At 47.6% G+C, this 27,039-nt stretch overlaps 1 protein-coding gene across 1 annotated transcript in view; it reads right to left on the bottom strand.

The window, feature by feature from the left end:
- Nucleotides 1–27,039, bottom strand: part of AKR1A1 (aldo-keto reductase family 1 member A1) — a 1,289,949-nt gene that overhangs the window by 790,324 nt on the left and 472,586 nt on the right. The gene's annotated exons all lie outside the window — the stretch shown is intronic.

The following is a 27,039-nucleotide window of genomic DNA, read 5'->3' as shown; positions in this document are numbered from 1 at the left end:
AATGTTCTGGTCTGAGGAAACACGGCTTTGGTAGGACATTTTAATAAACACGTCTATATGATTTCTGTCTTGTTTGTGTGCATTCTAAAATATATGCAAAAATACAATCAGAAAAGTTAATTAAATAATTGTCCAACGGCAATCTTGAATGCAGGCCTGCGTCCATTTATGAGCTGTTAATGGCCGTACATCTGGGTGTGCATGATGGATGACGTACGGATGTTCAGAGCAGTCCCATCCTAAACTGGTGATTAGTTGCATTAGCAAACAAGAAACCTCTTTGGGATAAGCTAATTTCTCAGAAATCATTGAACTCCCCTGACTCGTTAGCTATTTGCTATGGCGATGCTGACATTTCTCAGGCGCATGAAACCGGGACGGATTTGTATTGTCTGGGGCGCAGGAAGGAAGGGGAAGCCCCCCTGGCAGGATGGAGCTGGGATGGAGGTAAATAGATGTGTTGACAAGCTGCGCCTCTGCAAGTGCGGTAGGGCTGGGGCACAGTCAGGTTTCTGGATTCCCATAAGGCTAGTATTTATTAAAAGGTGTAAGGGCTGGGGCAGTCAGCCAGTTGTCATTTTACGTGGGCTTATGAAAGCCGGTTATGACTAGTGTCGATTTAGCACCCATCGACACCCATATATCCACCCAGATCCATCCACCATTCATTCGTCCATCTACCCAACCAATTTAGCATCCATTCATCCATCCACCCCTCTACAACCTTGTCTATTAATTCCCCACTCTTAATCTACCAAACCATACATCCATCTGTCGATTCATATGTCCATCAGCCCGTCCCAAACAATAATAACAAAAACATAAAAATTATTTAACGTACTAATGGGGCGCTAGAGCGCACGCTGCGAGATAGATGCTCTCTGAAGATTCTCCGCCGTTCAGGGACAGAATCGGCATTTACATGCTCTTATGGGTGCTCTAACCTGCTAAAAAGTGCCGCATAATGTGTCGAAGCGGCTGTGCGCTGAGCGGAAGACACTGACTCCCTAAACGAAGTGATATACCCCGAGAAACAAACCTGAATTGCGGTGCGGTGGGGGCTGTGATCGTTGATCCCAAGATGGCGGCAGGAGTTTAGGCTTAACTGCGGGACGTGTGCGGCTTGATCCGGCGTAGCTACATATCTGGAAGTAGCGGGCAAGTACACGGAACGCTGAAACTGTGTTGAATTCAGCGATTGCTGCTGTGCCAGGGGTCTCGGTTTTCGCTCTCCATTACGCCGCTGAAACACCGCTCCCAGCGCTGTACCTGCGGAACGAGCAAAATGGCGGACTCGAGATCTGAATGCGCTGCCGGCGCATTAGTGCGGGAATGAGTGCGAGTAGCCAAACTAGCCTGATCTGATGTACAACCGTTACCTAAGCCAGAAACTATACCAGTCCATTACCCTTCTGACACAGATCTTTGATGGGATGCCCAGCTACCGCCTTGCTTGCTGAAACCAGCGCGCTTCATGATCTGCAGGACAGGCAGAGGCGCCTCGGATTAGCGCTTTCCCACATTGGGTGTCATCTGCCATTGCTTGCGATCCCTGCACTCTTGGCGAGAACATGTGGCCTGCACTATAGATGCGCCCCAAGCAAGACGGCCGCGTTGGTGCTTTATGCAGATTGCGCTCATTTTTATATGACTGAATGCCACCTCCCATTATTTGCGAGTAGAAGCTGGCCAGCGCTCTGAGACTCCTTCAATAGGAAACCGATGCTCCACACTTTGTTAATGGCCGCGCATGTGCGTGGGATGTCCATTACTCCTCAGCACTATTGAAAATTCGATCACATTTGCACAAGTTTCAATTTCTGCGCAAAAATACTGGGCTGCTGAAGAAACAGACTGCACGGCGAAGCATAGCCATTGCTGTGGCTGATGGTGTGAGATCTGAGGCGCTAAGCCACACAAAGTTAATCAACTGGTACCACGACGGTCCAACAGAACGGTGTCTGAAAAAACAGCACGGCCTGCAGCTCCCTGTTAGTTCTCTCATTCCACCGATGGGCAAACCAGACAAACTACAATCAAAGTTATCATTCGACGCCAGGCGCAAACCAAAGGGGGCAACCGCGCACTCAGATACTGAAATAGATGCGGAGCAGACCACAAGCACTGTTATGAAGACGACCCTTCAGGCCATATAGCCAAGCCTTCAGGCCATTAATGGGAAGCTGGATTCACTCACCCAGCGGGTGGACAGCATATCGAGTAAATTGGATAAGCAAGGCGAACGGCTTCATGCAGCTGAGGAACGTATATCTGCAGTGGAGTATTAAGCCCACATTGTGCAAGTGTACTGGCATGGAGAAGATCCTGGAAGAGATTCAAAGCAAGACCGAAGATTTGGAGGCACGATCGCAACGCAGTAACGTCCGCATAGCAGGTATTCCTGAGAGTACAAACACGGGAAGACTGAAAACCTATGTGGAAAATATGTTACGTGACATATTTGGAGCTGACAACTACTCCCCAGTACTGATCATCGAACGCGCTCACAGATAGTTGGTGCCCAAGCCTCCGCCGGGTGCCCTGCCACGGCTAATAATTGCCAAGATTCTACATTATAGGGACCGTGACGCCATTCTGAGCCTTGCCCGGGAAAAACAACAAATCAACTACCAAGGCAATGATCTGGCGTTTATCCGGACTTCACAATGGCAGTACAAACTGCTCGAAGGGAGTTTAACTCTGCCAAAAAGAAGCTACGGGAGCTGGGAATTGAGTATGCGATGTTATACCCGGCCAGATTGCGGGTGACCTGTGAGGGACGTGTATCCATACTACACTCACTGAAAGCGAGGCAGGATTTCATAACTCTCATTAGACCATGTTCGAATATGGCCTGTTAACCCGGCACAAGTACGCTTATGGCTCTGGCTCAGTTGGGATGCCGTCAAAGTTGAAAGAACCCTCAAGCCTGTGTTATACTCAGTTTGTGCTTTATGCTGACTGTTTCGATATAGGGTGGCCCATATGGGACGTCTTTGATGGACACACGACATGCCCCAGGGGCCCGGTTGTTGAACAGATATTATGCAACATAACCTGCGGCCCGTCATTTCCATAAACCCGGGAATGGGCTGGTACCAGGTCTGAACGGACACCCATTGGAGTCATAACATGCATGCATGAGGGACAGCCCTGAATATGGGGCACACCTGGCAGCCTTATAAAGGGGTAGACTTTTCCAATAACCTGCAGAACTGAAGCCTTTGCCTGTTGTCTGGACACTACTGTTAGACTATGGTTCTATGCTTATGGGCGTAGTGATATGTGGGCGTTGTTATGTTGTTACTATGTGCTGACCACAAGGTGAGAGGTCCATCGCAGACTGGGATGCTGGCAAACAACTAGATAATGTTCCTCTGTTATTTGACATTATTATCGCACTGACATGCACCCAGGTAGTTAACGTAATACCTGACAAACATCTGCCTAGGTGGATGTTGATGCGTGTACTCGGCGGATCCCCCCATGAGGGTGCTCCCCAACACAGGGGCATATCAACAAGCGGCAGCGATATTTATCGCTGACCGCTTTTAGGGTGACAAATCCTAACGCTGTCTGTCGCCGGATTCTAGCGCCCGGTCAGCGCACAATTAACAAGGCGCATCGCCGAGGTGATAGAAATCCGGCCAATAGCGGCGATAAGCGACAATGTCACTGGAATTCCAGCGATAGGGAACAGCGTTAGGGAAAAATATGGTAAATAGGGAGATGTGGACTCAGGATAATAATCCACCACCCATGATAGATATGGCATAGTAGGAAAAAAAGCATTAGCGATGCGAGGCGAGGCGCAAAGGAAATGGGCGAAGAAGCATGGATTCATGCATTAGCGTGTCCTTGCTAATAGTGCGTTGAAATTATCACCGCTTTTGTCCGAAAATGGACGCTAAAGCAACGATAATTTTAACTCCGAGCCTTGTTGATATGCCTCACAGTTCTTGTTCTTCCATTAATGTTGGAATGGGTATGGCTTTGATATGATTGGAATGCCAAAGTGGGTGGGGGTGTGAAGGGTGGGTAATGTCTGCTGTTTTACAAGCTGCCTCATCTGCATAACACTACAAGGTTCCACAACTACTGTTTCCAATTCTTTGACATTGTGCTCATTACAGTCGTAGTGAACATCCAAAGCCTTCATGTTCGGTGGGATCGTTCGCAATACTACAGATGGATAGTTTGCAACCCTCGCACCTGAATTTACTGTCCTGGAATGTCCAGGGGCTGAACAACCCCAGAAAGATACTCCAGATATTCGCATACCTGGACAGAGTGCACATACATATAGCACTCATACAGGAGTCGCACATAGCCCCATCTGCTAACAGTACAATAGGGCATAGGTGGGCGGAGACGACTTTGACATCCTCATACTCTTCCTACTCTAGGGGCGTATTGATTTTAGTAAAAAAAGGAACACATTTCACGTAGAGCACACCATGACTGATGACATTGGCCGGTATATTATTGTCGTGGGGCTCCTTCGCGGCGACCGCATAGGTATAATCAACACATACGGCCCTAATGTTGATGACCCTGGGTTTTATAAATCCTTGTGGAACAAATTGGAGGATTTCCCTGACATAACAATCCTGTGGGGCGGGGATTTTAATTTATCGTTGAATGAACAGCTAGATAGATCAGACTCCTCTAGAGAGCCGCATAGGCAAGCTGTAACTGTGATGCAAGCTATTATGTCAGAAGCCAAATTGGTAGACATTTGGAGAGCACGATACCCGCACCATAAAGAAGCCACGACTATTGGATAGGAACGGAGGGGATTATGAATTGGACTAAGCAAATTAAACATCTGCCCAAAACCCTGTCCGACCACAAACCACTGATGCTAATTATTGACATTCCTCATTACACGCCACCACCATATGTGTGGAGATTTAACGCCAAAACTTTACTGGACCCCCTGTACTCTGAGGCTGTAGCGCAGGCGATTACTGACTATTTTAATATAAATCAGACTTCTACAGACGATCCTAGTTTGCTATGGGAGGCATTTAAAGCTACTATTCGGGGGGGTTTGTATTAATGTTAACGCAGGCCTTCTCAGCGATATCCGCGCTCAACTCACGCAACGAGAACGTAGACTAAGTGCCTTAGAGCGAGAATATGAGCAGACAAATAACATGTCCGCCCTCGATGATATTAGGACAATTTTGTCAGAGTATCAAGACTTTGCTGAGGACGAACTCAAATATATCTCAAAACGACACGTAGCACGAACATATGGCCAGGGAGGCAGACCGGGGCACACTTTGGCAAGCAAAATCTGCACGGGGCATAAGACGCAAACAGTACTTTCTATAAAAGATGAGGATGGCGTGTCCCACTATGATACACAAAGCATACTCACAGCATTTATGAACACATGCGGTGATGTTTATAAGTCAAGTGAAACGGCCGCACCAGCAGAGGTTATGACATATTTGGAAGATATAGAGTTGGCCTGGCTATCAGATGCCCAGAGGGAGTATCTAGCGCAACTGGTAACTGTAGAAGAAGTCACGGAAATAGTAAAGTCTCTGCCAAATGGTAAGGCACCGGGGCCGGATGGCTTTACAAGCGAATTTTATAAGGCATACATAGACCTACTTGCACCCCACCTTGTACAAATGTATGGTGATGCCCAGAGCAATAAAATTCTCCCCCCTCACGGTAAGAGAGGCCATGATCATTGCTCTATTGAAGCCTAATAAAGACCCGGAGAAGTGTGAATCATATAGGACGTTATCCCTCATAAACACTGATACTAAAATATTGGCAAAGCTGCTTGCGCAAAGACTGCAACCGTTATTACCCAATATTGTACTGCCGGATCAGTCTGGATTTATTCCCGGTCGGTCCACCGCCCATAATACTCGAATGCTCTTCACGCTATCCCACTATTTGGCCCCGGATATCCCGGCAATTGCTGTTTTGTTGGACGCAACAAAAGCGTTCGACTCCATCGAATGGTCGTATCTTCATACTATATTATATAGGATGGTGTTCCTCCCTATTTTTTTTACAGTGGATCCAAATACTATACACGAAACCCACAGCGCGTATACAAGTTAATAAATATGTGTCAGACCCCATCAACATTGAACGAGGTACAAGACAGGGCTGCCCCCTGTCCCCCTTACTTTTTGCCATAGCCTTAGAACCACTGGCCTGTAAAATACAACAGGGTCATAAATGTGCTGCGATACAATTTCTACAACGGCCACTAAATATTTCACTATACGCAGACGATATGGTGCTCTATGTTAAAAATCCCGCTACTACTCTGTCCCCGCTGCTCCGAGAATATATTAAATGTGGGCGCCACTCTGGTTTGCAAATTAATTGGACTAAATCCCTCATTGTGTCTCTAACGGACTCTACTCTTCCTCATCAAGTAGAATACCCTCTTGAATGGCGATCAGATCCAGTCAAATGCCTCGGGGTGTGGTTCCATCGTGATCCAGAAATGGTTATTCGGACAAACTATGGTACGACGATTAGTAATCTAGAATATGTCGCATCCCTGTGCTTTGAAAGTAACTCGGTGAGGCGCAGCCAAATGGCTTGCGTTCCGCACTGTCACTTTCTTGTAAATCTGCCACAAAGTCCCTAAGCAGAAAGTGCAGAAGCAAACAATTCTGCGGCAATACTCCAGGGCCCACAAAGCACATCCATGTGATCCAGCAGCACAAGCGCCATAGGACAATCCTGAACACATACCAGAACCATGTTAAAAAGCGGGACAATGGAAGAACAGCAGCACAGCCGAGAAATGGAAATCGATTCCAACCCTCTGCCATTATCTCGAATTTTAATATACGACTTAAAATGTTCACTATTAATACGACTGTTTTTTACCCAAATATGTCAGATTCCTGCATAGCAGAAATCTTACATAAATTTCTCATGCATCGCCTTCAACACTATCACACGAAGTACAGTGCTGGAAAACGAAGAAAATGAGAGAAAAACTTTTCCATTCTTATGAATAGACTAAGTAGAAAAAGGATACAAACATAAATTGACTCACTCTGATATTATGGTTGTTCAAATGCACCTTCTTAAACATCCTTAAATATGATGGATGAACAAATGAAGGAAACAATAATATTATATGGTTTATTCTTAAAGAATGCATGTATTCAGACGAGAACAAAATCACAGTTGTTGTTCCTTTGCTCAGGATTCTGGTCATGCAAATTTCTAGGAGGATTGTGGTTCCTGCAGACGTAATTTCCTGCACGGATATCCCATGAGATGAGGGAACCTAGCCTTCTTGTTTGATTGGCTGCATAAAGGGCAGCCCCTCTCTTTTCGAATCATTTTGTTACTTGTCTTTGCAAAAGGATTCATGTCTGTTCCGAGAGTCCAATGCGTTTTAAGCCCAATCTCTCTCACCTGTTGAAAAATATGTGCATTTATTCGTGCTTTCTGGCTCCGCGGGTGGTGCGACCCTACCACGAACCTAAGTTTCCAAACTACAGTATAATATTATATTCTCATCACAATTAAAATCGTCATGAATGTGGAAATCAAAACTTTACAGCACTTCCTCTTCTCCCGGCCCAATGATTTCTTCATCATCTACTTTTGTTTGGAAAGTGAGCACAGCAGGCAGGAGCCTAGCGTTAGAAGCGTGAGGGTGCAGTACCTCGGGTCGTTACTAGATGTCCCTGTAGTCAGCTGCAAAATGTGCAGCACCGCAGCACGAGCTCCCTGTAGAGTCAGCAGCACCAGGGGCAGTAACGAGTGATATTACCACAACATCAAGCATTAATTGTTTTTAATATTGTCTTTTTGAGATGTCATTTATACACTGAAGAAGCAGTGACGCATGTTTTGCAAGTTCTATATTTGGTGTAGAGGGTGTTTGGAGCAATGTTAAGTAGTCTTTTATATTCCTAGGTTTTTGTGTGCTAAGTATCCCACAGCTGTTTTTAACTGTCCCTGAAGAGATGTAGGGTCAGGGCCGGCTTTAACACTGGTGGCGCCCTGTGCGACAACGTTTGTTGCCCCCTCCACACCCCCAATGACTACCCATGCCACGGATTCCCCCACCACCACCCTTTAACAGTGCTCTTCAAGTCCCCATAACCACTCAGATTCATTTAGTTTTATAGCACCACTTATACCAGTGTAAGGTGTCAAAGCACTTTACATCATACACACATTGCACAGAGACAATCATACGTGAGTAAATCAGTGTATAGGAAATGTTACATCAGACAGGACTACAAGGTGTAGGAGTCACTTGTCATCAACAATGGTAGTATAGTTTAGGAGTCCTAAGTCTGGAAAAGCAGCAATTCAGAATGTAAAACTTAACAAATTGTTAAGGGTTCTCTTCAATAAGAATTGATTTCTTCCCAAATGAACCCTTTTTGCAAGATTAGGATAATGAAAGACTGGGCAAAAAAACAGCACTTTGATGCCAGTTAATAGCTCAGTGTTCTAAACTAGGATTTTAACTTACAAACTGCAAGTAACAAAAGGACGTCTCTGACAGATGCAGTAACACACTAACCTAATTTACATTATATGCACTTTGTGATCTGCATGGTAGACATTCTTTGCAGCAGGCACATTAACCGTCTGCACTACCTTACACGCAGTCAAATTTCCCCTAGACAAAATTCCAGTCTCTCTCCAGGAAAACAATTAATCACCAGACTTATCTTGACATTTTAATTGATGCCTGAAAATTGCTGAAGGCTAGGAACGCGACAGCAGGTGCTTTTAAAATGAGAATATACTTGCAAACTGACCCCCCACCCCAAGTCATCTCCCGGCGCGGTGGCGCTGATCGCACCGCCCTAGATCAGTGTTTCCCAAACTGTGGTCCGGGGACCCCCAGGGGTCCGTGACACATTCCCAGGGGGTCTGCAGGCAGCAGTTTAAAAAGCACTGCAAAGTTCCTTGTATAATTAGAAGTTTTCGAGCAATAATAAAAGGGTCAAGATAACGCCAGTGATTAATGTATCTGCTGGAGAGAGAGGAGAGTTTTGTCCAGTAGCAGCGTTGACTTATCTAATGTAGCACAGAGGGTTAATATTCCTACTGCCACGAAGGTGTACCATGCAATTTTAAAAAAACAGTATTTTATGAGCATAGGTCAGTGGGTTACTGCTTTTGTCACAGAGATTCTTTTGTTACTGTGCAGTTCATAAGTGACAATCGTAATCTAGCACAGTGACCTATAAATTGGCATCAAAGAGCTGTTTGCAAACTACATAGTACAAGTTAGTAACTTATGTTTTTCCCAGTCTTTCATTATCCTGATGCTGCTAAAAAGGTTTATTTGGGTGGAAATACGTTTTTATTGTTAAAGTCCATGCTAAACACTGTGTTGTGTTCTGAATCCTCAGTTTGTGCTTCTCCAGACCAAGCACTCTTTAAAAATGCCTATCAGTATGAATGACATGTGAATCCTACACCTCGTAGTCCCCTTTGTCATATGTAACATTTTCTATACACTGATTTACACGTATGATTCATTGTCTCTATATGCGTGTGATGTAAAGTGCTCTGACATCCTACAATGGTAGGAGAGAGGCTATGGAGAGATGAGAGGCACTATTGGAGGGTGCTAGTAAGGGATCATTGAAGAACCCCAACAAAGACTGTCACATCCTGGTGCATAGTAAGGTCTTCGTTTACTAATCTTTCAAAGCTGATACAATTAAATATATAGGGATAAATGTGTTGTAGACTGCAGTATTGCATCCTAAATGTTTTGGGGAGGAGAGCGTCCCAAAGCCCCCTTTGTAGTGGTCAGGCCCACTCGCTGCACTTGGTGTGCACCGTATGGGGACTGGTCTGGAAATATTTGCCAGGGCTGCTTTGGGTTTCCAGTCTGGCCCTGGCAGGAGCAGGAGCCTCGTAGAGCGAAATAAAACCAACCATTTAAAAGTTAGTCACAGAGATGCAGCATCAACCTTCCCATTACAGTTTTAATTTTTTTGCAAATTCTTTCAATATAAAATACTAAGGGGGATTGTTGGAAACGGCCCACTCCCACTCCGCAGGGCGGTGGTGGACCTTTCCGCAACACACTGTGGTAGCTTGGCTCGAGTGGTCAGGAAACAGGCGCAGTGCTAAGCATACAATATACCCATACAATAACCATGCGTGCATCCGTTCCAAAAACGACTCTACACCGTAAAAATTATGAAAATATGCTTTCTTTATCTTTCTTCTCTTAGTTGCTGATTGGGAAAATAAATAACAATCACAATATATACATTCTTAAATAGAGCAGGTCAAATAAATATTTGCTGTTTGCTGAAATAAATAGGGGTGATCATAAATAACAGGGCATAAATACAAGTGCAATATATACAGACAATTAAATACTTTGAGGTAATAAATACTGTACCAATAAATACTGTTCCAATAAATACTGTACACCAACAAGTCCTGTGGACCTAGAAATTCAGTGCAGCAATAAATAGATAAGAACTTAATAAATACAGTATCCCCAATAAATAATTAGAAGTATACAGTACACTTTGTGAATCAGATGTCACTTCAATTCTTAAGGGCTGATTTGGCCCAGGCACAGCTTGTAGGGTGTGGAAGGCTTGAGGGGGGCTACTCCCTGGCTGGGTCAAGGCTGAGGCCTAAACTGAGGTAGATCAAAAAGGGGGGGAATACCAATGCCCTGGCTTTCCTTCTCCACACAACCTCTCTAGGATAGTCCCAGTTCACCCCTTGCACAGTCAGGTGGGTTTCAGCACCTCCCTAGCCCCTTAGAGTAGTCTCTCAGGTTTCCACAGGGCCTTAGGCGCCCTCTACTCCACTTACTGCCCTTTTCTGATGTTCCGACGCCGCTGGAGTCGTGTCGACGCCGTGAGGCGGTTCCGGTTCGGTCTCGGCGGCCTCGGCACAATGTCAGTTCTTTGACGACGCCGGCAGGCGATTCCGGTCCGATGTCGGTGGCCTCGGTTCGACCTCTACCTTCGATTCGACGGCGTCGGGCAGTCTCCACACGATGTCGACTTCGGGCGGCTCCGGTCCGATGGCGCACTCGGCTCCGATGACGTCGGCCGGCCAGGCCTCGATGTCGACTTCCGGCGACTCCGGGGTGCGATCCTCACCCCCGACCTCCGGTGCTCCTCCTCACAGGTTCCGGGCGACTCCGGAGTGCGATCCTCACTCCCGACCTCCGGTGCTCCTCTACCTCGGTCTCCGACGACTCCGGAGGGCGGACTTCACTCCTCCGATGACGCCGCTCGCTCGACCTCGGTTCACCTCCTTCTCGACCCTTGGTATTCCACTCGACCTCCGCCGGCGCCCTCTTATGACCTCAGGCGGCTCCGGGTACGACGTCTGCTACCTCAGTCAGCGCCGCTTCTCCACCTCGGGCTCCAGGTCTTCGGCTACTCGACGCCAGGCTCCAGGGAAACCAACTCTCAGGTCAGAATCTTGCTGCTTTCTTGGTTCTAAGGCCTGTTCCTGCTGTCCAGGTCCTTAGGATGGTTTTCTTCTTTCTTCTTCCCACACAGGGCTATAGGCTGGGATCCATCAGTAGGGACAAGTATCAAGGGTGGGTTTATGGACCCCACTCCAGGCACAAGTTTCCACCCCTGCTGCTTCACTCCTTCCTCCTTCACTGTTGTGCTCCTCTCTCTTCACCAGTCAGGTGCCAACTGCCAGCTCCAACTGCCAACCGCCTCTCTTATCCTCCCAACATTCTAAACGGTTTCCAACTGTCACACAGTTCTGGAATCTCCTGGAAGGTTCTGGAAGGTGCTGGTAGGTTCCAGTGGATGCTGGTGATGTCACAGGAGGCCACCATTTTGTGCTTCAGGCCCTCAGACAGAAGTTTCAGGGGTAGCTAAAATGGCTCCCTGAATCTGTAGCAACACGAAAAAGTCTGGTGGTTCCCAAAAAGGAAAAATTCAAACAGGGTTTGAGGCAAAAGTGGGACAAAATAAATAATGATGAGGAGGGACCACCCAAAGGGCTGACAGGTCTAACACGCGTCCCCCCCAGCTGAAAGTGGGGAGAGCTACCCAACCCCTTGGGAGTTCTCATCACTAAGGCGGAAATACCTTGAGAGACCGTCTGCATTGGCGTGGTCCACTCCAGGCCGATGTTCCACCTGAAAGTCCATCCCCTGTAGGGAAATAGACCACCTCAACAACTTGGGATTCTCCCCCTTCATTTGCATCAGCCAACGTAGGGGTCGGTGGTCGGTCTGAACCAGGAAGTGCGAGCCAAACAGGTATGGCCGCAACTTCTTCAGAGCCCATACCACTGCAAAGGCTTCACGCTCTATTGCACTCCACTTCTGTTCCCTGGGAAGTAGTCTCCTGGATAGGAAGACCACGGGTTGATCCAGACCCTCTTCGTTGAGTTGCGATAACACTGCCCCAATGCCATGTTCTGATGCATCTGTCTGGACAATGAACTTCTTGGAAAAGTCTGGGGCCCTTAAGACCGGGGCCTCGCACATGGCTTTCTTCAATTTCTCAAAGGCTTGCTGACAAGCCTCCGTCCAGACTACCCGTCGAGGTTGTTTCTTGGACGTGAGCTCCGTGAGAGGGGCTACGATGGTACCGTACCCCTTCACGAAGCGGCGATAGTATCCCGTGAGGCCCAAAAATGCTCGGACCTCAGTCTGGGTCTTGGGGGGTTCCCAGGCCATGATGGCCTCGATCTTCGCCTGGAGGGGCTGCACCGTTCCCCTACCCACCAAGTGTCCAAGGTACACTACCGACCCCTGCCCGATCTGGCACTTGCTGGCCTTGATCGTCAATCCAGCTTGTCTCAGGGCCTGGAGAACAGCTTGCAGGTGCTGCAAGTGATCCTCCCAGCTGTTACTGAAGACGGCTATGTCATCCAGATAAGCAGCAGAGAAACTCTCCATCCCGGTGAGGATCTGGTTTACCAGGCGCTGAAACGTGGCAGGTGCGTTCTTGAGCCCAAAGGGCATCACACAGAACTGGTAGTGGCCATTGGGCGTGGAGAAGGCTGACCTTTCCCTTGCTCCATCAGTCAACGAGATCTGCCAGTACCCTGAAGTAAGGTCAAAGGTACTTAGATATTGGGCAGCTCCCAGCCGGTCAATTAATTCATCCGCCCGAGGGATCGGATGTGCATCAGTCCTTGTCACTGAATTCAGTCCCCGGTAGTCCACACAGAACCTCAGTTCTGGTTGGGCACCCGGTGGTGCAGCTTTTGGTACTAACACCACCGGACTGGACCAGGGGCTGCTAGAAGGTTCAACCACTCCTAGCTCCAGCATCTTAGTGACTTCACTATGAATGCTGGCCTTCACCTTGTCGGACATCCGGTAGATCTTGGACTTCACAGGTGGGCTGTCTCCTGTGTCCACGTCATGGACGCACAGGTGAGTCCTACCCGGGACAAGGGAGAACAACGAAGAGTACTGCCCCAAGACCTGGCGACAGTCCTCCTGCTGTTCAGGAGTTAGGGATGGGGAGAGAATCACTCCCTCCACCGACCCATCCTTTTCCTGAGACGCAAATAGATCAGGGAGAGGCTCGCTTTCCACGTCCTCTCCTCCGTCAGTCACCATCATCAAGATGACTTCGGGCCTCTCGTGGTGGGGTTTGAGGCGGTTGGCATGCAGCACCCGCAGGGGCTGACGAGGGGTCTTCAGGTCCACCAAGTAGGTAGCCTTACCCTTCTTCTCCAACACCTCAAAGGGTCCTGACCAGCGATCCTGGAGGGCGCTAAGCTCTCCGGGTTCGATCACCCACACCTTCTGGCCAGGCTCCAACTCCACCGGGTGAGCGTTGTGGTCATACCACGCCTTCATCACTGCTTGGCTGGCTTCCAAGTTGTCAGAAGCTTGCTTCCACAACTTAGCCATTTGGCTCCGGAAGGCCAGCATGTAGCTCACCACATCCTGGGGGAGCTTCCTGGGAGTTCTTTCCCATCCGTCTCTCACCAGGTTAAGAGGTCCGCGTACAGGGTGCCCATACAGAAGCTCGAAGGGGCTGAAGCCCACTCCCTTCTGTGGCACTTCCCTGTAGGAAAAAAGTAAACAGGGTAGGAGGACGTCCCATTTCCTCCGCAGGCTTTCAGGCAGACTTCTGATCATGCCTTTTAAGGTTTTGTTAAACCTCTCCACCAGACCATTGGTCTGGGGGTGGTAGGGAGTTGTGAACCGGTAGGTCACTCCACACTCCTTCCACATTGCCCGCATATATGCTGACATGAAGTTGGTCCCCCTGTCGGACACAACTTCCTTGGGAAAACCCACTCGGGTAAAGATTCCCATCAGGGCCCTAGCCACAACAGGTGCTGTTATGGTCCTCAGAGGTATTGCCTCTGGGTACCGTGTGGCATGATCCACCAGAACCAGGATAAACCGGTGACCAGCTGTAGTTGGTGGATCTAACGGACCCACAATGTCGATGCCCACCCTTTCAAAGGGGGTGCTAACGACAGGAAGTGGTTCCAGGGGAGCTTTCAGCTTCACCCCTGTTTTCCCACTGGCTTGGCAAGACACACATGTCCGGCAGTAGGTATCGGACGACACTTTCATCTGAGGCCAATAAAAGTGTGGGACAAGACGGGCGAAGGTCTTGTCTTGCCCCAGGTGTCCTGCCAAGGGGATCTCGTGAGCCAACTCTAACAGGAAGGCTCGAAAACGTTGAGGGACTACCAAGGCTCGTGACGATCCATGTAGGGGTGCCTTGGGTTCACTGTAGAGGAGGCCATCCTCCCAGTAAACACTGTAGTTCCCTTCAACGTTCCCTGCTGCCTGGGCTTCGGCCTGTCGCCTCAGCCCCTCAAGGGTAGGGCACTCCCTCTGGCCCTGGCAGAATTCCTCCCTGGACGGGCCTCCCTCCACGTGCCACTCGGCCGGGATGGGTAAGTCCTCCAGGTTGGTAACGTCCCCCTCCGCAGACTCCTGGTCCACCACCTCCGGTGGCCTATCCGTCCTACGGGGTGGAGACGCCGAGGCAGGCTCCTCCTGTCCTCGGTTCTTCCCTTGACCGGCAGCTGGCTGGGCCTTTGTTCCAGGCTCCAGCCGGAATGAACTCCCTCTTCGGGTAGTCTCGGACCTTGTGCTAACACAGGCCCAGTCAGGTGTACCCAGCATCTCGGTATGAGTCCGGTATTCCACCTCCTTCCAAGCGTTGTGCTCCATGTCATTGCCCAGCAGACAATCGACTGGCACGGCAGGGCTTACGGCAACTCGAAGTGAACCTGCAACCCCCCCCCATTCAAAGGGAACCTCAGCCACGGGATAGTGGCCGGTTCTGCCGTCAGCCATCGCGGCTGGGTGGAGTACATCGGGAATGACTTGCTCTGGAGACACCAGTTGGCTACGTACCATAGTCATACTGGCTCCTGTGTCTCTCAGAGCCTCCCCTCTTTGGCCATTGATGGTGATCCACTGCCCATACTTTGCGGTATTTGCGGGCACCTGGATCTTAGGAACCATCTCCCGTTCTCCCAGGGACACTAAGGTGACACCCGCCCACTCCCTTCCCTTAGTTAAGGGCATCTCCTCCCCGAGCACTACACTAGCTACTCCGGGGGGCTTTCCTCCAGTGGGAGGGGGTGAGCGTTTCTGACACTTCGGATCTCCTTTATAGTGTCCAACGCCACCGCACTCATAGCAATGGACAACCCTTGGCTGCTGACTCTGGCCAGGATTAGGGTTTCTGGGTGGGTTAGCCTTAGAGGTGAATCCTGTTCCCTTCCCTTGGAAGTTATTTTGGGGGCCTTTGGAGAACTCCTTTTTCTTTTCCCCTCCCTCTTTCTTCTGGGGGGCGCCCTGTCCGGCCTTTTGAGTATCCCCTCCAGTCCCCCTTGTGGACACCCGGGTACTAGCCCAAATGTCCGCCTCCTCAGCAAGCTTCCGGGGACTGGTCAGCTTGCTATCCACCAGGTGTTGCCGCAGTTCAGGGAAACATTTCTCGAGTAGGTGTTCCTTCAATACTAGGTCAAACAGCTCCTCGTAGTTCCTTACTTCACTGCCCTGAATCCAACCTTCCAGTGCCTTCTTTGCATAGTCCAGGAAGTCCACCCAATTCTGTGTGCCCAGTTTGTGACTACCCCTGAACTTCTGTCTGTACTTTTCCGGAGTTAGTCCAAACTTCCTGATGAGCGCCAGTTTCATGGTGGGGTAGTGGGTCTGCTCCTCCTCTTCGAGGGCCAATAAAGCATCCCTACCAGCTGGAGGCATGTACTTATACAATCCCCCTCCCCAATACTTCACTGGAACCCCATGGGCCCTCAATGAGACCTCATAGGCTGCGAGCCACTTGGCGATGTCGTCACCCGCCCCATAGCTTGCTACAATGTCCTTTGGCAGGTAAGGTTTGGATTCCCTAGTGGACTCTTGGTTGTGGCTGCCACCATTAGGAACAGGTTGTGCCCCTATCCTCAGGATCTGAAGCTCTATCTCTTTCAGTCTTATTTCATGAGCCATCCTCTCTTTCTCCGTCTCATGAGCCAACCTCTGTTCCTCCTTCTCCTTCTCCAGCTTTGCTAAATCCCATGTGAGCTGTCTCTTCTCTCTCCGATCTGCTAACTCCACCCTGGATAAGCCCCCGCTAGAGACAGTGCTGCCCTTCCTAGAAAGTGTCCTGGGCCCTGCTGACAGGTTCCCCACCTCAGGTTGGTACATCTCAGCCCCCTCGGGGTTAGGCTCTCCATCCCTGACTTCCTCCTCAGCCTTGCTTTCCCTGCGTGCCTCCCCCCAAGCCCTTAAGCTGGTTTGAAGTGCACCCTTCTTTGCTCCTGGGGGACAGTACACCCCCTCTCGCTGGCAAAACTCCCTGAGTTGGGCCACAGTGTACGTGTCTAAATCTTCCAGTACAAACTCCATCTTGCCCACTCAGGTTAGAGGACAGGTTTTGTGCAGTAACAATGCAGGGGGGTACCTTTAGTAATACCTCCTCCCACCACCAGAGTAAATTTGGAAAAAACAAAAACCCACAATTAGGAAGGCCGCTGTGAGAAAACTCCCGGTGTAGGCCTATGGACTACCCACAGTTATTGTTGAGTATATGTAGGCACAGCTCAATCCCACCGCTGAACACCAATTTATGTTGGAAACGGCCCACTCCCACTCCGCAGGGCGGTGGTGGACCTTTCCGCAACACACTGTGGTAGCTTGGCTCGAGTGGTCAGGAAACAGGCGCAGTGCTAAGCATACAATATACCCATACAATAACCATGCGTGCATCCGTTCCAAAAACGACTCTACACCGTAAAAATTATGAAAATATGCTTTCTTTATCTTTCTTCTCTTAGTTGCTGATTGGGAAAATAAATAACAATCACAATATATACATTCTTAAATAGAGCAGGTCAAATAAATATTTGCTGTTTGCTGAAATAAATAGGGGTGATCATAAATAACAGGGCATAAATACAAGTGCAATATATACAGACAATTAAATACTTTGAGGTAATAAATACTGTACCAATAAATACTGTTCCAATAAATACTGTACACCAACAAGTCCTGTGGACCTAGAAATTCAGTGCAGCAATAAATAGATAAGAACTTAATAAATACAGTATCCCCAATAAATAATTAGAAGTATACAGTACACTTTGTGAATCAGATGTCACTTCAATTCTTAAGGGCTGATTTGGCCCAGGCACAGCTTGTAGGGTGTGGAAGGCTTGAGGGGGGCTACTCCCTGGCTGGGTCAAGGCTGAGGCCTAAACTGAGGTAGATCAAAAAGGGGGGGAATACCAATGCCCTGGCTTTCCTTCTCCACACAACCTCTCTAGGATAGTCCCAGTTCACCCCTTGCACAGTCAGGTGGGTTTCAGCACCTCCCTAGCCCCTTAGAGTAGTCTCTCAGGTTTCCACAGGGCCTTAGGCGCCCTCTACTCCACTTACTGCCCTTTTCTGATGTTCCGACGCCGCTGGAGTCGTGTCGACGCCGTGAGGCGGTTCCGGTTCGGTCTCGGCGGCCTCGGCACAATGTCAGTTCTTTGACGACGCCGGCAGGCGATTCCGGTCCGATGTCGGTGGCCTTGGTTCGACCTCTACCTTCGATTCGACGGCGTCGGGCAGTCTCCACACGATGTCGACTTCGGGCGGCTCCGGTCCGATGGCGCACTCGGCTCCGATGACGTCGGCCGGCCAGGCCTCGATGTCGACTTCCGGCGACTCCGGGGTGCGATCCTCACCCCCGACCTCCGGTGCTCCTCCTCACAGGTTCCGGGCGACTCCGGAGTGCGATCCTCACTCCCGACCTCCGGTGCTCCTCTACCTCGGTCTCCGACGACTCCGGAGGGCGGACTTCACTCCTCCGATGACGCCGCTCGCTCGACCTCGGTTCACCTCCTTCTCGACCCTTGGTATTCCACTCGACCTCCGCCGGCGCCCTCTTATGACCTCAGGCGGCTCCGGGTACGACGTCTGCTACCTCAGTCAGCGCCGCTTCTCCACCTCGGGCTCCAGGTCTTCGGCTACTCGACGCCAGGCTCCAGGGAAACCAACTCTCAGGTCAGAATCTTGCTGCTTTCTTGGTTCTAAGGCCTGTTCCTGCTGTCCAGGTCCTTAGGATGGTTTTCTTCTTTCTTCTTCCCACACAGGGCTATAGGCTGGGATCCATCAGTAGGGACAAGTATCAAGGGTGGGTTTATGGACCCCACTCCAGGCACAAGTTTCCACCCCTGCTGCTTCACTCCTTCCTCCTTCACTGTTGTGCTCCTCTCTCTTCACCAGTCAGGTGCCAACTGCCAGCTCCAACTGCCAACCGCCTCTCTTATCCTCCCAACATTCTAAACGGTTTCCAACTGTCACACAGTTCTGGAATCTCCTGGAAGGTTCTGGAAGGTGCTGGTAGGTTCCAGTGGATGCTGGTGATGTCACAGGAGGCCACCATTTTGTGCTTCAGGCCCTCAGACAGAAGTTTCAGGGGTAGCTAAAATGGCTCCCTGAATCTGTAGCAACACGAAAAAGTCTGGTGGTTCCCAAAAAGGAAAAATTCAAACAGGGTTTGAGGCAAAAGTGGGACAAAATAAATAATGATGAGGAGGGACCACCCAAAGGGCTGACAGGTCTAACAGGGATACTTACAACAGAAGTGGCGGAGCATGTCGTTAGCCTCCATCGCTTAACGACACGCTCCGCCACTTCAGAAACGCAGGGCTGCACCATATTTACAAGAATATGGTGCAGTCCTGCGTTTTCCACTGCGCTACACTTGGCAGTGTAGCACCAAGGCAGGCACCCTTGAGCCATAGTGCAAGGGTGTCTGCGCGCAGGGGAAGATCTTTTATGTACAGGAAGGTCCCCCTTGAAATCTTCAAATGCAGTTTTGGCACTTCTATGTGTGCTGCTTAATGCAGCACACATGGAAGTTAAAAAATGTCCCTTTTTTTTTAAGATTGTTTATGTGCAGGAAGGGTCACCTTCCTTAACATAAACAATCCAAGGCATTTTGTTTTTTCCATGTGTACTGCACAAGGCAGCACACATGGAAATAGCAAAAACGAGGAGAGAGAAACCATTTCTCCTCGTTTCGACAAGTTAAGACCAGGTTTTCCCTGGTCTTAATTTTGGCCCTGCCTCCTATTTATGCTGTCCTTGTAAATAGGGGGCAGCATGAAAATCAATGGGTGTTGCGGTGGAACACCCACTGCCCAACCCTTTCACGCTAAGCATTGCGTGAAAGGGGGTCTTATTTACAAGGCAGTGTTAAGCCACGTTATGTGGCTTAACGCTGCCTTGTAAATAAGGCGAAGACCCTATCGCCACAGGAACGTCGCAAAAAGTGGTGTTCCCATGGCGATAGGGGCTTGTAAATATGCCCCTAAAATCCTTAGTAATTCGAGTATTTGTTTTGTGTGCACATGTGTGTTTATTTTTTTTACAAATTACCGTTTTAATGTTTGAAATTTAAATCCTACAAATTGCTTGGGGGTCCCCGGCTTCCAGTGGTGACTCAATGGGGGTCCTCCGGAGTCAAAACTTTGGGAACCACTGCCCTAGAGCAAGCCCTGTGTAGAGTCATAACCATTTACAAACTGTGGCAGTAGTGGTAGCAGCAACGTTGAACACCACAATGCTATGGCTCTGTGGAGGCAGCAGCATGGTGTAGTTTCATAACCAGAGTGAGCTGTGGTAATGGCGGCAGCAGCAAGGGTGCAGAACTGTTACCTGTATGAGATGACCCTGTGAAGGCAGCGGCACAGGTGCAGTACTATAATCTGTATTAGATGACCCTGTGGAGGGTACAGCAAGAGTGCAGCATCAGAACCTGTATGTGTAACCCTGTGGAGGCAACAACAAGGGTATAGTGCTATAACCTGTATCAGATGACCCTTTGGAGGCAACAGCAAGTGTGAAGTACTTCTGTGTTAGATGACCCCACGGAGGCAGCAGCAATGGTGTCATGCTATAACCTGTAAGAGATGACCCTGTGGAGGCAACAATAGGGTCCAGGTGGAGGCAACAGCAAGGGTACAGTACTATAATTTGTATTAGGTGATTCTGTGAAGGCAGCAGCAGGGTGTAGTGAAATAATCTGCATTAGATGACCCTGTGAAGGCGGCAGCAATGGTACTGCCCAATAGTCTGTATCAGATGACCCTGGGTGCCAGTGGAGGTTGCAGGAAATGTATAAAATGTTTACTGGTTATGAGATGAATCTGTTGGGTCTACGCCAGTGATCCATGACTTTGCCCTGGATGAAATTGCCCAGTGGAGGCAGCAGAAAGGGTACAGTGCTATATCCTGAACAATACGACAACGTGAGTGCTTTTTATTAATTAGAAAGTAATGCCGAATTCAGGTCAGCTTAAGTTAGCATGAGTAGGCCGCAGCCATCTTGCATTTTTGTGAGGGGCAGAAGAATGCAGTCGAGGTGCTACCTTGGACACTAGCAAAATAATTTGCCAATCTATTAGTCTTCTGGAATAGGTATTCAAGATATTATTGTGTATTTACTCATTATTTGAACTGTCCATTGTATTTCTGTGTTACATTACGACTCATAATATTTTCTTCATTGCTATGCATGACTCAATTTATTAATATGCAGTAGAAAGTAGGTGTCTCCAAAAGTATCTTATATATTACAATATTGATTGGCTCACTCGAATGATACATTGCTAGTCCGACCCTACTAAGTCACATCTCAATACCAGATATGAGTGTAGCTTGTATGTCTAAAACCCCACGAAAGATGCTGTTTTTGGGAGATGTGACAGGTCTTTTTGATCCGGGCCAAGGCTCCTAAAGATCTGGCCTGTTTAATAAATTTATCTATTTGTTTGCACATTGGAGGAGATCATCTCAGAATACTGGGACGTAGAAGAATCACCAGCCGTTTCTTCCAATGATTTAGGTATTTTTATTGTGTATAACTTGGCGATGTCATCTATCCATGCCTCAGGTGGCATAGAGACAACCCAAGAGTTCTTTGTCCAACAGTTTAGAGCAGCTATTCTCCAAAATGGGCTAGTGTATTTTCTTATAGCGGCTTGATGAAATTTGTGCCAAATTTGATCATATTCCTACCCCTTTTGAGCGATTCAGGGTATTTTCCATTTTTCCTAAAATCCTTAATCTCTTCTTCCAAGTTATAGATTATTGCAAGATTTGTTTGCACCTGAGCTTGTTTATCTCAACAGATAATTTGCATCCGCAGCATCTTTCGTATAATTTTTGAAATCTTTTTTTGTGTGTTTTTGTTGAACTATCCATTGCCTTTGTTACTTTCTAAATACAGTTCTCATACTCTGTTACGAGATCATCGTCTGCAAACCATCAGGCCCAAACTTGCTATAGCCATCTTATTGGAATGTTTGATGTTAGAGGTGTTCCGATGCAGTGGTCCATGTTTTGGGCCAACATCACTCTGACCATATCGAGTCTCGAAGGCCCACTGAGAGGATTGTTGCAACAAAGGCTAAAAGGTAATTTGTAGACCTGCTTGCCCACTGTGTGTAAAATGTAACAAATGTACTTATGAGATTAAATTGAATAATTCATGGTTTGAGATTCTATAGTCTATTGTTGAGATGCCGGTGATGCGTCTTCTAGTGGGTCTGGCAGGTATATCTGACTCAACTCTTCCACTAATTATGATTAGGGCTCCCAGTTTTATGGTATTTATTTTTTTGTCATTTCCGTCTGTATTTATCCATATTTATTTTTTGCTAATTTTATCTGTATGTATCCATATTTATTTTGGGTTTTGTGGAAAAATGAAGCTGAAATGAGTATATTTCCAGATTTATTTAACTGGTAAATATGCACTCATGCTTTAATACCTACTAGGTCTCAGTGCTGTAAACACAAGCAGAAGATATATCAATGCACTTATAAGCAAATATGCAAGTTTCAGTGCTAACCATGTGCTTATCTACTGCCGTTAAGGCCTCTTTACTATAACTCCTTTCTTTTTCAGCCCCCTTACTTATCAATCCACACAGCTAATGGCCTGGCAGTCATGACAGACAGTATTTAGAATTACTCAAAAAGTAACCCAATTTCCGTTTTTATCCAGATTTAAAAATAAATACAGACAAGAAAATAAATGTTGTCTGTCTGTATTTATCTGCAAAAATCAGTAAAAACGGGGAGCCTTAATTATGATGCCACCTATGATTAGTAGGAACGCACATAGTTTGCCATGTTTGTCAGCTCAGCTTAACAAGTTCTTGCAAAGAGTTATTCAGGGATATCGCACACTTCTTCTAGGTAGGCCTGGGTGGAATTTCAATTTTACCAGAGAAATCTGAGAAATGTTTGTAATTCCGTATTACTCGTTGATGCGGAACGGGACTACCAATAATAACACGCTTGCACCCACTCACGTAAATTGGAGTAATTTGAGCCTGTGGAGGCTTTATGTAATGTAGACAGCGTGCTCAGTATAATAACTAAAAGGGGTCACTGCGCGACATTCTTTAATCATTGTCCCGTAAAGCGTGACTCTTAGCTGAAAGTACATTGGAACTAGGGCCGCTGATACGTCGGGGCTGGAGGGGCCAGGCATCCCACCATCATAATTCCAATTGCGGCACTCCCGCTTTAGCTTAAACATCTGAAGCTTAAGCACGGGTGCCGCAAATGCTTCAAAAGTATGGAAATAGAAAATGTTAATTTTTTTCAATTTCCTTACTTTTGAACCACCGCGGCACCCGCGCTTTAGCTTCAGATGTTTAAAGCTAAAGCACAAGTATCGCAATTGAAACCATAGTAAACAAGGAAGAGGTGTGGTGCTGCGGCCAGGGTGCCTGACTCCAGACCATGCGGTTCACGGTTTGATCCCCGGTGGCAGGTCAGCCCAGCACCATATGACTCTGGGCAATAGCTCGCTTAATCTTCCCGAGGGCCCCCAACGCCGGGAAACCACTTCGGAGGTAGCTGTGCGCTTTACAAATTCAAGGTTATTATTAATATTATTAAATAGGGAAAATAATGGCAGCCGCATATTTTTTTCTTCTGTTTGTTTACTTTTGTTATAATGCTGGTGCGCGTGCCCCATTGTAACAAAAGTTAGTAAATAGGGAAAAAAAAAAAGCACGTAATCAGTTGTCCCACTTCTATGCTGCCCTCAGAGGGAGAGGTTGTGGTTCAGGGGTTAGAGCTGCCGACTCGGGAGCTGGGGACCAGTGCTTGAGCCTCAGCATCGGCTCAACAATGGTAATTATTAGTGGCTCAACAATTGAAATTATTAGCAAATCACAGATCTTTCAATAATAAATAAACAAACAGGGATCTCCTAGGGGAAGAGGAGAGAGACAAAAAAAATAACTTAATCTCCCTGCGCCTATCCAAAAATGAATGTGTCCGTCTGTAACATAACCGGTGTTCTTCTTGGAAAGTGTTTCAATACCATTGGGTGGAGCTCGCAGACCTGCAATAGCCAGTTGGGAAGAGAGGCCATCACACTGTACTGTGTGATGGCCAACTAATATGCTCTCAGAGTGAAATCGTCAGAAAGAGAACTAAACACACAAAGAAGGGACTTTGACAGAAATGTACCAATAAGAAGCCAGCATTTCTGAAAGCCACAATTAGTAACCAATAGCAATCCGTGGGTTTGCCAAATCCCACAGAACAGATATAAGCTCGACCTAAAAATGGTGAAATTAAGGGGCAGATTTACAAGCCCCTTGCACCACCGGTTCGTCACTTTTTGTGACGCACAGGTGGCGCATTTTACTGCTCCATATTTACAAGGACAGGAAAAGCCACAGTGCATGACTTTTCCTGTTCTTGTAAATATGGACCTTTTGCACGCAGCACTTTGAGTGAAAGGGGTGTCCCATGGGTGTTGCTGTGTGCGTTCCCACGCTACACCCATGGAACCAGACACATTTCCAGATTTACGAGGAATCGTAAATCCGAAAATGCGTTTGAATGCTGCGCCTCGCAAGGGGAGGCATAGGGAGGCACAATGAGGAGAAATCTATTAATTTCTCCTTGTTTTCTTTTCCTCTTTCTATGAGTGCTGCATTCTGCAGCACACATAGAAAGAGGAGGTCACCTCTAATGATTGTTTATGCACAGGAAGGGTTCCCTTCCTGCACATAAACAATCATTGAAACACTGACGTTTTTCAACTTCTATGTGAATTGTCAGGATTAATCTAGAGTTGGGAGGTGAAAAAGAACAATCATTGGCACAGCCAAATGATCTTTGAATAGACTGAGGAAGCCAAATAGTAGAGTTTTTTGGCTCTGTCAGTTTTTTGCTATCTTGTACATATCATGTACATAGAATTGTGCAGACAGGTGCAGCATGGTGAAATGTAAAAAAAAAGCGATATGATACGGCCAGTGTTGAGTACGCTATAACACTTTTTTTTTACTTTGATCCATGTTGCACAGCAGATGCCCTGCTGTACAACATCACTAAAAAAATTGACAAAGCCAATAGATCTCAAATAGGTGAGCTCTAACTTTGCATATGCTTGTTTTACTGGTGATGGAAGCTGAAGCGGATGTGCATGTTCTGATGAGGGGACTGCTTTCCTCACAGACTCACACAGCAAGGGCTTGGGGACTTTAAACACTTTAACCCAGACATGGCAAAGGAAGTCCATTATTATATAATGTTGAGCTGTGACACCCGCACAACAGCGACTGAGCACGTTTTCATTGTGCAGAGCCTACCTAACGTATGTAAAAGTTGTTATTGAGGAAGTCTTCAGCCGCCCCACATGATTCTTAGCTTTTAGGCGTATAATATGACCTGTAGCACCCGTAACCAGCACTGTCAGAAGCTTGCCTCTAAGACAGAGGTAATGTGCCCTGCACCACAGATACCAATTGCTCCTTTGTTAGCGAGCATGTGCCTGGACAAGAGTCAGTCTGAACATCAGAGAGTGAGTCTGAATCCTGCACCTTAAAGAGGGAGGTGCAGCCTGTCCCTGGGGAGAAGGATTCCACACCTTTAGAGACACAGCATGAGCCCTGCACATTAGTGAGGGATTCTACACCCTGAACTTCAGTGAGGGAGATTACAGCTCAGAGAAGGAGCCTGTGGCCTGCATTTGAAGGGAGGATGTGGCACTTGCACATTATAAAGGAAGCATGGATCCTGTCCCGCAAATGTTTTGAGGAATGCGTCACACACAATATAGATGGAGTGTGCCCTAAGAGACAGGTCGCACTTTATTGAGAGAACAAGTGCCCTGCAGCTCAGTGAGGGAGACCTGTATCCTGCAGCCCAGAGAAGCCAGCATTTCAGAGAGGCAAGAGAGGGAGCCTGTGGCTAGCACCTCTGAGAGAGAACATGAGCTTTGCTCCTAAAAGATAACCTGTAGCTCAAAGAGGAATCATATATCCTAGAGAGAAAAGACAGGCTTTTGACGCTGAAACACAACTTGCACCTCAACCGAGAAAGAAACTGGCAGTGGCTCTGTACCGGAAGGAGAGAGATAGAGTGTGTGTGAGAGGGAGGAGAGACAAAAAGAGTGCATGGGAGATAAAAGTGTGTTCATGAGAGAGACTTTGCTCTGCATACCTTTGGGACAGGTTGCAGCTGGCGAGGGAAGGTGGTCAGTAAGCAAGAGTCTGTTTGTTGTTTTATAAGGGTACTTAAGCAGCCCTGCACAGACCTGTCTCGAGGCAACTGACAGCGCACTTTTAATCCTGCTTGTTATTTGTTATTTTATTTAGATCCCAAATAGCGCGGCAGGGACGTTCCTACTCTCCGTGTTGAAACCAACATATTCAATCTTTTGAAATATGCTATAAATGTGACCAATTAGTGTGTTTTTTTTTATTATTTAACTTTATACTTACTGACCAGAATTGCCCGCCGCGTAGTTCGACTTCAACTCTGCGCAGTGTATCTGGAAGCAATCGATGGGAAACAGCGTCATGGACATAGAAAGGGGACTATTTGTTAACTAATGAATAAACAAGCGATCGCAAGTGTCCAGGCAGCATCAAAGGTGAAAGCGCGCACAGCGCACTGAATATAAACAAAGTATGTTGCACTTTTGGCACGCATGCATACTATGTAAGGCACTACTTTAAAAACAAGCATTGCAATGCAATAGATCTCGCAAATATGCGAGTCTTACTGCATTTTAAAAGGGAGTACGGGCGGGCAAAAAGGCCCGAACGGGAGTACAGGATGGTGGTGGTGGGCGGAGAAGTCAAGGACTGCGGGAGGAGACGGGGGAGGCATGGGAACCAAATAGTGTTGACAGTAAAGGGGCCAGTAACCATGGAAGGACACAAATGACGACATGGCCGTCAGGAGGAGGGACTAACAAGCCTAAAACCAATGGGAAGGCTGCATTTAGGACCTAAGTCAATACAAAAGATGGGCGGAGAGTGGGCGGAGCTTACACAGAGCTTCCATGCAATAGTATACACTGCATGCCTTGCAAAGCGAGCAGCGCATGCGCTGCAACACTAGCGAGACCTAAAAACTATTTAGCCTTACGTCATCTCTTATACCCTCAGTCGATTAGCCGATATAACTTGGACCTCCAGCTAAGTCTATCTTAGCACTCACGAATCTGGGTGTGATCTTTGATATGGAGTTGCCGTTTATTCCCACCTGTCTGTTGTTAACGTAATTTTCAACCTTCT

The sequence above is a fragment of the Triturus cristatus genome, chromosome 4_2 (genome assembly GCF_964204655.1).
Source record: "Triturus cristatus chromosome 4_2, aTriCri1.1, whole genome shotgun sequence".
Lineage (NCBI taxonomy): Eukaryota > Metazoa > Chordata > Amphibia > Caudata > Salamandridae > Triturus > Triturus cristatus.
The sequence above is the reverse complement of the archived record's forward strand: the minus strand, read 5'-3'. Positions and strand labels throughout refer to the sequence as shown.